At 41.5% G+C, this 16,389-nt stretch overlaps 1 protein-coding gene across 4 annotated transcripts in view; it reads left to right on the top strand.

Annotated features, from left to right (window-relative positions):
* kcnh2b (potassium voltage-gated channel, subfamily H (eag-related), member 2b) overlaps positions 1-16,389 on the top strand; it is a 378,618-nt gene that overhangs the window by 231,066 nt on the left and 131,163 nt on the right. The window lies entirely within an intron of this gene.

The following is a 16,389-nucleotide window of genomic DNA, read 5'->3' as shown; positions in this document are numbered from 1 at the left end:
ATGTCCCTGGACCTGAAGGCTTTATCACATTTGTTCAGCAGCAGCTTGACCTCCCTGTTCATCCATGGTTTGTTGTTTTGATAGCGTTGAATCTGTCTCTCAACAGTGACATTGTCAGTGCAGGTCTTAATGTAGTGCAGAACAGTGCAAGTGTAGCCCCAAAGACTCTGCTGTGAGAAAAGTGCCCAGTCAGTGCGCTCAAAACAGTCTTGCAGTTGTGGAATCGCAGTAGCAGGCCACAGTTTTGTTAGTTTCCCTGTGTGCACAGATCTCTTAATCACAGGTCTCTACGCTGGTGTGAGAAAGAGGGTCAGATGGTCAGACTGCCCTAGATGGGGGTGAGCGGAGACCTTGTATGCCCCACAGACGTTACTGTAAACATGGTCCAGAGTTTTATCACCTCTGGTTGGACATGTTACATGCTGGTGAAATTTGGGAAGGACAGTACGCAGGTTCGCATGATTAAAGTCCCCTGCCACAATAAAGATCCCATCTGGGTGGGCGGACTGGAGTTTATTCACACTAGTTTGCAAGATGTCCACAGCTACACTAGCATTAGCGCTGGGTGGAATGTAAACAGCTGTGATGAAAACAACCGTGAACTCAAGCGGCAAGTAGAAGGGTCGGCATCTCAGTGTGACAAACTCCAGGTCTTGTGAGCAGTGTCTTTCAGTCACTGTGGCGTCGGTGCTCCAGCTATTGTTAGAGTAAATACAGAGCCCCCCTCCTTTGCTCCTTCTGGAGTTGTTGGTTCTGTCGGCCCTGTGTACTGTACGGCCCGCTAGCATGATAGCTTCGTCCGGAATCCCAGTCTTTAGCATATCTGTTTGCCTTGATGGTCATCGCCAGCTCATCCATCTTGTTGCATAGCAATCTGGCGTTGGACACAAGAAGGCTGGGTAGTGCGGGCCCGTGTGGTGCCCTCCTTACCCGGACCCTAATCCCTGCTCTGCAACCCCACTTCTGTCATTGGTCTCTGTGCCGCCTCCTGCGTCTGCCTCCCGGGGTAATAATCCACTGGCTCCCCGCTGGTCATGTGATCTCCGGTGGGAGACATTCAAAGCTGTGAGTCTTGCTTAGAGCTGATTCACCATTCAGTGACCCAATCTTTAAAAGCTCCTGTCGATTGTATGTCCGGGTGTTTGTAGACACGGGAATAAACTGACTGAGAGGAGAAGAACAAAGTTTTTAAACCGGATGACAACTTCAGCAGGAGTTTCCTACAAGTTTGATGAACTGTTACAATAGATACAAGGTCAGTGCTAAAATGTCCAGAACTGCAGTTAATTACCGATAATAAATATACAAGTCCTACTGAAAGGGCAATATAGAGAGGAGGAGACAGTATGTTTTATGAGACTGCACTTTGCTTTTATTTCTCTGCTTTAGGTCAGTTAAGATGATCAACGATTCAGCAGGAGTGGTAATATGGTTAGGGGAAACAGGAATATACAAAAATATATTTGTGACATGAGCATTTTTTAGGCATTACTGTAATACTAGGTGCCTCACTCTAGGAAGGATGACTCACACAAAAGTATATATTTTATGCACCACCTTATGTGATAAGTAAGTGGACAATTTTTATGACAAATGTGTGTCAGTCGACTGACAATTTACACAAAATTAAAGAAGCGTTTATTGGTGTTTTAAGCCCCCCAATGCACTAGGATTAGGCAATGGTTATGGTTATGGTTAGATTTAGGGTTAAGGTTAGGGTTAGGTGCCTTGAAGTCAACGGTCGCAGTGCTACCTGGAAGGAGACGTTGGGGGCTTAAAACACCATCGAGCACGTCAATATCTACACTCAGCTTCTGTGTCTCAAACAGGCATGAAGGTAAATATGGTGCAAAAGGTGAGAGCTTGTAGAATACAGCGTAAGAACTTGCAGGTGTAAAAAGTCACAGAAAAAAGTCACAGAAAAAAGTCACAGAAAAATGATTCACAGGTGTAGATCGATATTTACATGAACACGACAGCTGCAAACTTTTAATGCAACATATACTCGTATAATTGTTTTTGCAGCTGTCATTGTGTTCATGTAATATCAATCTACACATTTGTGAATATTTTTTCTGCGACTTCACATTAAGAATACAGGTGTTCAACCTCTCGCATTTTGCTCCATACATACCTTCATAAACAGGTTTCCTAAAATTGAGCTTGGGACAGTTGGAGACATGGGCAAAATTTATTTGTCTTTAGTCTGTCCACTTTTATAAATATTTTTATTTAGAGCTGTACAATGTATTATTCAGGATTTTTAAAATTACAGTATTTTGAATTCTAAATAACAAATTGGCATCATGTAATGGAAAACAGAGCCCAGGAACCTGACTTTTGTTCACATCTGCTCATTTTAAGCAATCAGCACAGCTGATGGTGGCTTGGCCCAAAGCTCTGTACTAACTCCTAAGTGTCTCTCAGAAAAGGACATACAACTCCATCATGTGTGCACCTCATGCATATTTTAGCTCCATAGCATCCTGATGATAGGCTGAACCCACCCACTAGTCCTTGATTCTGTGACTCCCCACAGTGTTAGCCCGGCCTTCAACCTCTCCGCCCCGTCCCTTCTGATCCCAGCATGTCAATATCCATTACTCATGTCTGTCCCCTGTTCAATACATGGTCCACATTACCTTGTCTCACAGCCTTCTAGATGTTATATATGACAGCAGGGCTTCACTACCTCAAACCTTTCTGACCCCTTAAATTGTTCCCCACTGGGGATTAATGAAAAAAAATTAAAGGCATTTGTTGTTGACGACACTGGACACACAAATTGAAACAGAAACAACTCTGTTATCAAGGACAACAGGGCATGCATTATACTTGACATTATTCTGAATTGGCTAACGTTTCTAACTAACCATCATTGGCCCCAGCCACTGGGACATACATAGATACATAAACACAAAATTCAGTACTGTTGTTATGCAAATTACACGCAAATGCATGTCCCATTAAAACCAGTGAAGAAGGGAAATCAGTTAGTGTCTTCTCGTATCTCTGTTAGAATTAAAGTGCTCGATGTCCCAAAGGTTTCTCCAGCTAAATGAAAACAAATCTGAAATGATTATTTTTGGTCCACCAATGTCTATCCCAGTTTTACAAAAACATCTTGACTCACTGCCTACAAATGCCAAACCTGCAGCCAGAAACCTGGGTGTAATATTTGACAGTGACCTTTCATATATAAGAACTATTTCAATCATTCAATCCTGTTTTTGTCAACTGAGAAGCCTCTCAAAAAAATCAGGTATTTTCTCTCTCAGCTGGATCTTGAGAAAGGCATACATTCTTTCATATCCATTGTATTTATGGTTACACGCCTTTAGCTAGTGTACCGTAAAACGCAGCTGCTCTGCTTTCAACAGACGCTAGAAGGCCAGGTCATATCAACCAAGTTTAAGCCTACCTTTACTAGTTTCCAGTGAAGCCGTTTTTACACATGCACTGCAAATCTGAAATTATCTAGACATTACCTGGTACAGCAGGTAATGTCATATAAGAATAAGAAGCAGCCTCTATGGAAGACACTAGCACACATTTCAGACGTCAATCATGGCAGAGTCGAGGAAAAGAAAACGAGAAACTCTTTTCTAACTTCATATTTTTTTCCCAATTTCAAATGATGTCCCCAAAAGGAAACTTTGTCAACGTCTGTTTTATCTAAAAAGATACATTTCTCTATTTGTTCATCTCACTTCAGTTGTATTGCTGCAAAATGGTATTGTCGTCAAGCAGACATACTGACCAATACATAATACTAATAGATCCATACTTGGCATCTGTCTATCGCCACAGAAAATATCGCGATACTATGATATACTATGCTGCTGAGTGCACTTACATAAAGTACATTGTGTACACTTGTGCAGTGCGTATATTTCAACAAGGTAGTGTTGTTTTATCATGCCAGCACTGACTGGAAATTACTTTTCTTCTTCGTCTTCTGTTTAATGGTAAATTGCAGCTGGGCGCCCGCTTTTTTCTTAGTAGTGAACCTCTATGGGTGCGCTCTACCAGCTGAGCTACCCAGGCGCCCCACACATTCACAAGTTTAAAAATCGTAGCAAAGATGGCGGCCGTTGAGTGTGAGTAGCGTCCAGTGATCCACACTCAACATTTTGAGCACTTTGACCACAGTGGGTTCACACTTTGTCAGTGTGAACCCACTACTGGATGTACTCAAAAATAGCAAGTGTAAGTGCAGAAGTGCATGATTTGAGACACCAGCACTAATGTGTAGTTTCCTCCAATGTTTTGTATTTCTAGTGTTTCTGGATTATCTTTTGCTGCCTGCCTGTTTTTGGATTCATCTTTTTGTTGTTAAAGCTCGATTTTTGTTCTGCCAACCTGCCTACTGGTCATCTGCCTTTGGGTCCTCCTTTTGAACTCGCAAACTGCGACAGCTTATCTTAAGAATTAGAATTACAGCGGGTTTGTCCGACCCCTACTTTATTTCAAAGATATATATCCTTCACTGATGATCAAGGGGATTCAAGGTCCCCTGTGCCTCAGAAGGACCGTCGGCATAGCAGAGACGCTCATTAATTGAAAGATCTAAGTCCTTTGTGTGTGAATTAAAGATGGTTATTTCCATTGTCTAACTACTTTATAACAGTGTCACAAAGCTCATGCTCAATGAGCTCATTCTCATAGAGTTTCACAGGATCCAACAAATACTTTCTTCAAATCCGGTTCAGTTTCACCCCGTCATTTGTTCTTCATTCTGTTGTCTGGCTCACTGACAGTGTTGGGGAGTAACGGAATACATGTAACGGCGTTACGTATTTAGAATACAAATTATGAGTAACTGAATTCCGTTACAGTTACAATTTAAATCGTTGGTATTTAGAATACAGTTACATTGTTGAAATCAATGGATTACATGACGATACTTCTCTGTTTCACGAGTTTATTCACTCTGACTAAAGTAAGGCAACTCTATACATTTTCCAGAAGCCCCGATATGAAATCGAAAAAAATAGCTATTTGCGTGATCAGTCACAATGGAGTCGGAACCGGCACGACAGAGCCAGGACAGGAATAAGTTTCTATCTTGGAAATTCAAACAGCATTTCACATTAAAGAACGAACAGGGAGAATGAAATATAACTGTGCAGTGCAACCTCTGCTTGCCAGCAACCAACCTCCTTTCAGCGTCCAAATTACTCCACCTCCAACCTGAAGAAGCATCTTAAAGTAGGCTAAGCTATTTTTTAATTAGCCAAGGGTAGTCGTCTGCTGTAGTTTTACTGGTCACCTTGCTATTTTAACATTGACGTGCGACTTTACATTCTCCTACGTGCTGATTTACTAGCTCCAGAGCCGTTTAAAGACTGACTATAGCCCCGTTTGACATGCTAGCTAACGTTAGCTAAAATTAGCTCGTGGTAGCAAGACTGCGGTTAGATTTTTGTAGTATGCAGTTCGGGACTACCAATACAATAATCTATCTGTTTGTTCAGGTACACATTCAGCTAGTTGGAATAAAAAGAACACACCATTATATAGGCCTGTTTAGTAAGCTGGATGTGATAGCTGCATTCCTACACTTATAAAACGCAATTCAATGTGGAAGTAATCCTGAAGTAATCCAAGTATTCAGAATACGTTACTCAGATTGAGTAACGTAACGGAATACGTTACAAATTACATTTGTGGGCATGTATTCTGTATTCTGTAACGAAATACGTTTTGAAAGTATCCTTCCCAACACTGCTCACTGATCTTATCTGATGCTTCGCTGTCTTCTTGGTGTCGTTCATCTTTGGCTTATTTCTTTTTCTTTGATTTAATGTATGTCATCGATTCAGTTTTAATGCTCCTCTTGGGTTTGTCGTTTAGTAGATCAACTTCTGGTTTTATTTTTGTGGTTTTGTCACTGTCAGCAAATGATCTCTTTCTGTCTCATTAGTCAGTATTGCTCTATTGTGTGTGCTTTCTAAACCAGTAATTCCCAACGTGGAAAGATTATGGAGCAGCTAAACTAATTTAAAGAAAGAAAAGTAGAAATTAGAATTTGATTAAAAGAATACATCAGCAGTAACACCTGAACAGATGTTTAAACAGGTAGCTAAAAATAATGAATAAATAGTCAAAATAAATAGCTATAAGTACTGACTAAACAGTGCAGTTCAAATCGTTAGCTAAAAGTAATGGATAAACGATTGACATATTCACTTTACTTTAAGTAGTAGTAGTAGTAGTATTTCTGATCTAACCAACCTAAATATTGACAGTTCAATTCAATGGAAAAAATGGACAAAATCCACTTTTATATATGAATAGTGCTATACATTTAGAACATGTTGGGAATTGATGCAGGGGTATGTGAGTTCATCTAACAGGGCTGTGTGGGTACCTCTGACCAAAAATCCAGGAAAAGTCTGCTAAAACACATTTCATACAGTTTCAAATGCTCCTGTCTTAACTTTTGTGAGCTGTCTTCTGGTGTCGGTCATTGGCCTCATTCCCTGGAGCCTTGCACAAGGGCACCTCGGCATTACTAATAGATGGGGGAGCTTTTACTCATTTGTTTGCTCACATCTCCCCAGCCCGATTTTCAGGCTGTGCCACCCTGCTGCGGGACTTTTCCACGTGCATCACCCTCATGTACTCCACGTGGCCTGTCCGTCGCCTCCAGCCAACCTCCTGACCTCCGCCTCCCCTTCCCCTGCCTCCCTGGAGCTTTCTCCTTCACCAACCCATCCTCCTCTACCTCGTCCTTTTCCAATCTCTCCCTCTTTCCCCGTCCCCGGGGATAGATATTCTGCACTCTGGAATCCGTTCCTTATCACGTCCTCCTTTTTTTTCGTCCCACATCTCCACCCTGTCGCCACGGACATCATTAATGAGGGCGGAGGGACTGTTGGGCCCCTCCTTTGCCTGTCCTTGGGGTTCCTTGTGCGTCACACGTGGGCCTTTGTAATTCCCCTCCCGTCTGTTACTGCCAGACACCTTATACACACCATCAAAAGCAATGAAGCTTTCTTTATCTTACATGTATTTATTTATTTTTACTTATCTTTGCAGCAGTGACAAAGCCAGTGAGTGACAGGGGACAATTTAGGGCCATCGGACGTTTCCCAAGGCTGAGGGGAGCACAGGACTATAGCTAGAATACCAAGTGGAGTCACTGAACCGGGAGTGTGTGCAGAGGGGTAAGCTCGTATAGGGCCATTGCTTTTAACGTGCCGCCAGGAGACTGATCTGTGTTACGACTACGAGTGTCAACTTCTCCTGGGTCACCTCTGCATCCAGTTTGCTCACAGTGGTGTCGTACATCTGCTGAACACACACACACACACACACACAATGACACACATACTGTATGTACGCTCACGCTGCTCAGCTAACTCAGCTCTGTCATCTTAGAATGACTTGATATACGCCTAGCTCAGTGTGGTGCTGACAACACAGTGTCATCAGTCAAACACACGCACACACACACATGCGCGCACACGCACACGCACATGCACGCACACACACACACATGCACGCACATGCACGCACACACACACACACACACACACACACACACACAGCTTTGGGAAAGGCACCTACTATTGCTCCAAAGCGGCCAACTACACAAGTGCACCTGCGAGTGTAAAGCAAGGTGTTTTTGAAAAAAAGAGCACATGAGCTGAACCTGCTCGAGTACACACAACACACATACACGAAAAGCAGGACACACACAATTACATTCATACAAGGGCATGTAGCGGGGCCATATATAGCACTGATGTCACTGACGTCATACGTCATATTGAGCATTAGGAACACCTGGTACACAGTCGGGGGCCTCTGTAGACACACAGTCAACCACACATGATCACACACACGTATGTGCACTCATGCACACTCACACATGCACTCAGGAGCAGAGGTCGAAAGACTACAAAAACATTCTACTAAAGTACTATTGCTTGGATGAACTTTTACTTACGTACAAATAAAATGACTTGTATAAAAATCAGTAAACGAGTAAACGTTACTTAGTTACTTTTTTTTAGTGATAAGCCTTAGCATAATTTACAACTAGTTACCACCAGCTGGTTGCTAGTGCCAACCAACATTAGCAATGTCCTATTATTTATCTGGACATTCCCTGACCTATTGTCAAAAAAACCAAATCATATTCCTGATATCAAGATACTGAGTTGGGGGGGGGTCAGGTTGCAGCACTGCCTACCTCAGCAGCGGGGGGGGGGGCAGGTGGCAGCACTGCCTACCTCAGCAGTACGCAAACATTAAGTGGGACACCCAAATGAGCCTCGGAGAGGAGAAGCAATGGTTTCATTTGTCATGGAAGATCCTAAAGAGAGGGAGGTGTAAGGAAGTGAGCGATGTTGCGTTTTCTCTCTCCTGCCATGATGCCTGGTGTGTGTGCCTTTGGCAAACTGAAACCAAGGATATCCTCAAAGCACCTTATATGAAGCAGTCACAATATGTCTGCTCATCTTTTTTGTCTTTTGCAACTTAACTTATTTGGATTTTTTAGAGCACTCTGTCTCCATTAGAAGCAGCATATGTAGACCACGTCCACGCTCAGTTTGGTCTGAGTCACCATTACTCTGCGACTCTGTAGCCAACCGAGAACACGGGTAGGCTGGCGTTGAAGTTGACCAAAGCAGTAAATACATTGACTATCTCATTGTCAGTGTGTTTTGTAAGGAGGTGATTTAAGAATAAGTGATTGATTTGGGGGTACCACTCAAATAAGCCAAGCATTAACAAGGAGCTGTGTGCATTTAGCACGGCTGCAGACCGTGATGCTTCAAATTTCAAAAAGCACACGCCAGATTAGATTGAAAAAAACATGCAGCTGGCTTATAGCAGCTAGATCTGAAAATAAATCTTATTCTCTGCACGTTGGTCTTCCATCCAAGCAAAACCAGCATTTGACAATGAGTGGTGGTCCGGCGACGTGGGAGTGTCACGTAAATGGCCCATTCGTGTGATGTCATGTTGTGGTCTTTAACCCATCTCCAATGTAGCACTAGTAGTAGACTTTTTATTTCACAATTATTCTTTTCTGTCAGATCGTAGATCTCGACATTTCCGACGTTTCTCCAAAGTTTTAATCGGTCTCAACTTTTTTCCGCAGTCCGCTGTGCTTTCTTTCCACCCGTTTCTAAACGCACTCCCCCCAATCAAAATGAATAAGGGGACTTGTGTCTTTGCCGGATCGCCTGACTTTATGTGAACACAGCCTAAGGGTTTATGGTCTTGCTCAGGACAAACAGACAGGGAGAGGCTGTTTTTTTTCTCTCATCACCAACATTCCTTACTGCTGCTGTTTGCAGCATCTTTGATGCTAAGCACATGGGCCTCTGTCCCAACAAACTTCACTAATGTCAGACTAATGTAAGCCATCCAAAAAAAAACATCTATTGCAATATCTATCCCCAGGCCTTCTCTCGTTGATGAAATCCAATTTAAGGAGGTCTGACCCTATTTGAGGCCAAGATTTAATTGATACAAGTTTCTCCTCCTGAAGCCACAAAGAAAATTGTGCCATAAAACTCTTGAGATAAATTTCTAGTTGAAGTAATTTTCTCTACACAGTCAATTAGGCTGGGGAGTCCTCTCTCCAAAATGTTTGACCTCACAAGGTCCTTCCAAGACATTTGTTTGGAAATTCAATCACTGCAATGATTAGTAGAATTTACTGGCCGTTGTGGAGGCAGGCACACGGCAGGTTACATTTCAGGGAGCCAAATTTCTAATATAATATAAACATCAAAATCAATACAGAACGTTTAGGCAAATTGCATCTCTTTGGGAAGTTTGTGCCAGCAGCAGAGCAGATGTTCAATAAATAAACAATGATATAGTTATGCATATTAATATTCATGTGGCCAGGTCAGCCAATCAATGTTGTATTGTACAACATATTATGGGGAACATGTCATTAAAACACACCTGTTCCACTGATATCAGTGATCGCGCTAACATGGCGTGGGTCACACAGCATGACGTGTGCGGAGCAGGTGTTGGCGCACCTGTCTAACAAAACACACGCACATACACACACACCCGACATTTGTGTCCCTTGACATGTGAACTCATATCACCATAAAACATACTGCGATGGCACACAGCTTCCACCCCTGACATGTACACGTATACGCACTTCCTTCCTGACTGCTGCTCATACGCACACACACACACACACACACACACGCACACATGCGCACACACACACATGCACACTTGTCTGATGGCTGTCATTCCAGCAGTTTTTGTCATGATTGCCCTCACAGCCTCCACCCAGGGGGCCATTGACAAGCCAGCAAGGCAGTAGCAGATGTGTCTATTGTGTTTGTGTAAATCAACAGCCATAGCTAATTAAATATGCCTGCCTGGTCCATTGTGTAGGGAAATGGTAGCGTAGTAGTAACAACTGCCTGCTGACTAAAGAAAAAGGAAGAGATTTGCTTCTTTATATGTTACAGTAACTGTAGCATCCCAGCCTGGCCTTTGGCAGAGAGCACTCAGGGCTAGTGCTAGTAGACCAAATACAGAGAGTGTTTTTCTTCTGATGCCAGGTCCCATTTGCCAAATGTAACGAAATGTACACCTTGATGTACACCCTTGATGGGCACGTTTTGACAATGTAAATGACAAGACCAGTAGCAGTAACTAGAGCTGCAAAGATATAAGTTGTCAACTATTAAAATCAATCGCCATAGATTCTCTGATTTCAGCTTGTTAAATGTTTCTAGCTTCCATGACAGTAAACTGAATATGTTTGAGTTGTGGACAAAACAAGACATTTAGGCTTTTTATAGACCAAGCAACTAATCAATTAATCAAGAAAATAATTGAAAGATCAATCTCCTGGGAAAATAACCGTTAGTTGCAGTCCTAATGTAAACTGAAGTGTGTGTAGTGGAGCTTTGTTCTTGCTGTGGAAATTTGCTGAGCTTATACTTAGTTTTCAACAAATCCTAGCTGCAAGCCAATTCTGTTGAGGGCATTTCTACTCCACTCTTGGCCCACTAAAACACCTAAAGCAGAGATGTTTAGATCAAGGGCTCCGAGGAGCCAATAAAAAAGTCTGCCTGAGGGCATGTTCAAACCAAGTTCAGTGTGAGGGAATTTGAGTTTAAGATATGAAGGTGGTCAGAAGAAAAGCCAAACTAAGAAGCTTAACAATAGAACTCAGTCAACTGCAACGCTGTCTATTATTGTGGAAATGTCATCTAAACCAAATACAGGAAGAGACCCCAAAACACAACCTTCTATAGGGATAGGATAGTCAGAAAACCCAGTATAATCAAATTGACTAAAGTCAAACCACACTGGACTGATGGTCACACGTTTCTATCTGTCATTGCACAGTTGCATTCTCCCAAAACCATCTATTCTGTATCCCCAGACAGAAGAAGCCTTTCTGCACACACACACACACACACACACACACACACACACACACACACACACACACACACACACACACACACACACACACACACACACACACACACACGCATGCACGACACACACACTTAGGTGTACATGTACTACACACTCTTTCCAGGATGACAGGATCCTAAAACTGTCCAGTAAACAAGCTACTCTGTAGGTCCATGAGAATTCTGTTTGCATGATAGAGAAAGTGGACATGTAAACCTAAACTAATATAAAATGAAAAGGTTTCTGCTGTGTTTTGGAATCAAGGAATCCCCTAAACTCACTGTGCTTACACAACTTATAGAAGACCACCCAATACTCTCATAAAATACAATGATATGTACCATAGGCATTACCGGTTATGAATGTCAAGGCGGAGTGATAGACCGAGTCCAGAGATTTTCACAAATATACTTGAGATATAATCTAAACTTCATTATGCTACATATTTTTTTTTTGTGATTTGCAACATTTTGCTTCTTTCCTGTCAGTCCGACCAAGTTGCCTGTAGTGTACATTGATGCCATCCTTTGAACACATTGGTCAGCACCCATACATGTCACCTAACCTCAGCCAGTTAACTGTTTTTTTATCTGTTTAGCTCCCTGCCTTCATCACCGTTGTTTGGATATTAAAAACATGACATAAACACAGTTTGTGCAGAGTGTTGACTGCACCGGTCCTAGCCTCTGCCTCTAACTTATAAAGAGGCCGTGCAGTCATGTGTGGTCTAAAATAACTCTATCATGTCTATAGTTGGAGATGATTTGGATGGCGGTGTGAGAAGCTAGCTTCATTTTATCCATCTAAATAAGGCTTTGTTTACAGAACAATTGGGAATGGGGAAAGAAAATATGAAAATAGTAAGGAGCTCCAATCCTTGCAGTGCAGTGTCTATTAGAGTAACACAAACAGTATTTGGTTTCCGTAAACACAAAGCGTGATTGAATGAAGAAATGAATGCAGGCTTTATTTCGAAAATGTAAAAAAAAAAAAATAATAACAATAATACAATAAAAGCTAAAACAACAAAACACAATATTAACTTAACATGTCCGAAAAGGAATAGGAAGAAGAAAAGCTTATCTAATCCTTCCCCCTTTCAACTCCTATACTGTATAATAACAATCTTTATATATGGGTCAAAACTCTCCTTCTTCCTCCCTGTACCTTGTGAAAAGTATATATTTGCACTGCTTCTTAAAGTGGGGGCAGCAGGGTCACGCACCAGCTCAGGCTTGTCCTTTGTAGTATGCTGCGTAATCCTCGGTCAAGGTCTTTTCTCTTTTTCAGTGTTACACTTCATATCTGCAAAGGCACAAAGGGTCAAACTTTGCCTCATCCATCAAAGCAGCCACCCTGTGTTGGCTTATAGCTCTGCATCGCTGCTGTTTGTATTATTTATGAAGCCTCCCAGATCATAGAGACGTGGACATCCATTCAGATTGGAGGAAAGATGAGCTGTCAGCCTGGATGGACCAGCAAGCGTGAGCTATATGAACTGATCAACTGATGTCGAGATCTTCACGTACCACTTCCACAGTTATCCAATCCAACCATATCCTTATCATTTAAGGATAAGTGAAGGAATAATGCATTATAACTTTAAAATACAAGATTTGTGTGTCTTTGGTAGCTGTTACTGTGCTTCAATTAAGTTGGAAAAAGTGTATGTGTGTGTGTGTGTGTGTGTGTGTATGCGCATATACAATTTACAGTTTCTGAAAATGTACATCTGCGTGCATGTATGTGTATTGGAAACAGAAGAGACAGAAAGCAAGTACAGTATGTTCCTACTGTGGATTCAAGCAAGGCTGTCCCCAATATCTACAAAAAGTCAACGTGAAAGTCCCATTGTTAGGTTTTATAGCAGCTCTCTTGAATTAGCCCAACTCTGGAAGTTGTGGATCTAATTATCAGCAGTGGTTTTTTTTTCTTAAGTATTATGTAGCGTATTTGGTATCAGAGATTTGGGAGCTGATTTTCAGTGAATCTTGGTGTTAGTAGCAAAGAAGACCTTCGTCCAGCTTTCTCTGTGCAGCACCCTGGACTGTTAGTGTTGTTTCACCTGGTTATAGAGCCGGGCGACATGGAGAAAATCAAATGTCACAATATTTTGGACCAAACACATCAGTGTCGATATTGCAGAGACATTGTAGGCTTGACTATTGGTGCTTTCGCAAAATATTATCACAATGAGAGGTTTGATAAATAATCACCAAGTTACAATGACCAGGTGGTAAAGGCGAATAATTAAACCGCTATAAGTCTGGCAAGTTCAGGAAATGATATCACTTCACTGTAATGCAGCCTTTAAAACCAGGAAAAGACAACACTTATCATATCACAATATTACGATATCCAAAATTGAAGACGATATTTGGCCTCGATATAATATTGATATATTGTGTGTGTGTGTGTGTGTGTGTGTGTGTGTGTGTGTGTGTGTGTGTGTGTGTGTGTGTGTGTGTGTGTATGCTCTGCGATCCCCGTTCATGCCACACCATCAGTACTGTTCATTACCATAATTACCAGGACTTGTCTCTCTACCTGAAACAGTTTGTGTTTGGTAATGAGACTCATAAAGCAGACTATTCTCAGTGCGATTCATAAAGGAATATTTCTGGGCCATTGCTATTTTTTTTTACCTCTTTGACTGTGCGGTCCAAAAACCTCTGTGCTGTTCAGTGTTGCTGCCACAACTCCATTCATTTGTAGGTTGTTTTTTTTAAAGAGAGATGCACGTTTGAGTGTTTTAGCGCATGACTCACACATATGTATACACACAAATATGCACACACACCTCCACACACACAAAATAGGTCATCAGAAGCCAGCCCTCATCATTTGGTATGAATCATAACCTACCGTCATAGAAATAGGCTCACAACAATCTTAGGCACGCGTGCCGCCATTGCCGTTTATTATTACTTTAATGCTGTTCAATTCATTAGTTGCTGTCTGTTTTTTGGTGTTCCTTTAATTGCAAAGTGCACTGGGACCATGTTTAATGGAGATTTTACACAATCAAATTTGATTAAAATTTGATTGATTGGCACTTGGTAGCCCAACCAATGGCACACTAGCGATAAGTGTGCAAAAGAGTTGTTTTGGATATGTTCCGATCCAAATGACCTCTTTTACAGGTATTTACGGTAGTTTGATTGTCTTTTTATTGAGAATGTTATATTTTCAGGATTAAAACTCCCCCTAGGTATGAGTCTTTCCTCGCTGCATTATTTTAAGAACAGTCCAAACATGAAAGGACCCTCTAGGGCTGACTCAGTTCACAAAGGACCAGGTGGTATTTAATTATATAATTTAAGAAATCATTATCCAGGACTTTATTTAAACCCTGTGGGGAAATCCTCTTTTCACTTGCACCCATAACAGAGGTCAGAGGTAACACAGCGACAGAGGAGCAGCACAGGAGGTGGCAGGGATTCACTGTCCTACTCAAAGACACTTCTGGAGGCTTGCTGACATGCGGCTTGAACTCGGAGAAGATAACAGATGATTTTCTAACCACAGATCAAGTCAAGCAGCATTGCTTTCATGTTATTGATGACCCCTTCTCGTTCATAATGAATCACATCCATTGATGCTGCTTAAAGGTCCTATGACATGCTGCTTTTTGGATGCTGTTCTATAGATCTTAGTACTGTACCTGAAGTCTCTTTTATATAGGCCTTAGTGGTCCCCTAATACTGTACCTGAAGTCTCTTTTATATAGGCCTTAGTGGTCCCCTAATACTGTACCTGAAGTCTCTTTTATATAGGCCTTAGTGGTCCCCTAATACTGTACCTGAAGTCTCTTTTATATAGGCCTTAGTGGTCCCCTAATACTGTATCTGAAGTCTCTTTTATATAGGCCTTAGTGGTCCCCTAATACTGTACCTGAAGTCTCTTTTATATAGGCCTTAGTGGTCCCCTAATACTGTATCTGAAGTCTCTTTTATATAGGCCTTAGTGGTCCCCTAATACTGTATCTGAAGTCTCTTTTATATAGGCCTTAGTGGTCCCCTAATACTGTATCTGAAGTCTCTTTTATATAGGCCTTAGTGGTCCCCTAATACTGTATCTGAAGTCTCTTTTATATAGACCTTAGTGGTCCCCTAATACTGTATCTGAAGTCTCTTTTATATAGACCTTAGTGGTCCCCTAATACTGTATCTGAAGTCTCTTTTATATAGGCCTTAGTGGTCCTCTAATACTGTATCTGAAGTCTCTTTTATATAGACCTTAGTGGTCCCCTAATACTGTATCTGAAGTCTCTTTTATATAGACCTTAGTGGTCCCCTAATACTGTATCTGAAGTCTCTTTTATATAGACCTTAGTGGTCCCCTAATACTGTATCTGAAGTCTCTTTTATATAGACCTTAGTGGTCCCCTAATACTGTATCTGAAGTCTCTTTTATATAGACCTTAGTGGTCCTCTAATACTGTATCTGAAGTCTCTTTTATATAGACCTTAGTGGTCCCCTAATACTGTATCTGAAGTCTCTTTTATATAGACCTTAGTGGTCCTCTAATACTGTATCTGAAGTCTCTTTTATATAGACCTTAGTGGTCCCCTAATACTGTATCTGAAGTCTCTTTTATATAGACCTTAGTGGTCCTCTAATACTGTATCTGAAGTCTCTTTTATATAGACCTTAGTGGTCCCCTAATACTGTATCTGAAGTCTCTTTTATATAGGCCTTAGTGGTCCTCTAATACTGTATCTGAAGTATCTTTTATATAGACCTTAGTGGTCCCCTAATACTGTATCTGAAGTCTCTTTTATATAGACCTTAGTGGTCCTCTAATACTGTATCTGAAGTCTCTTTTATATAGGCCTTAGTGGTCCCCTAATACTGTATCTGAAGTCTCTTTTATATAGGCCTTAGTGGTCCCCTAATACTGTATCTGAAGTCTCTTTTATATAGACCTTAGTGGTCCCTAATACTGTATCTGAA

This window comes from Perca fluviatilis, chromosome 22 (assembly GCF_010015445.1).
Source record: "Perca fluviatilis chromosome 22, GENO_Pfluv_1.0, whole genome shotgun sequence".
Lineage (NCBI taxonomy): Eukaryota > Metazoa > Chordata > Actinopteri > Perciformes > Percidae > Perca > Perca fluviatilis.
The sequence above is the reverse complement of the archived record's forward strand: the minus strand, read 5'-3'. Positions and strand labels throughout refer to the sequence as shown.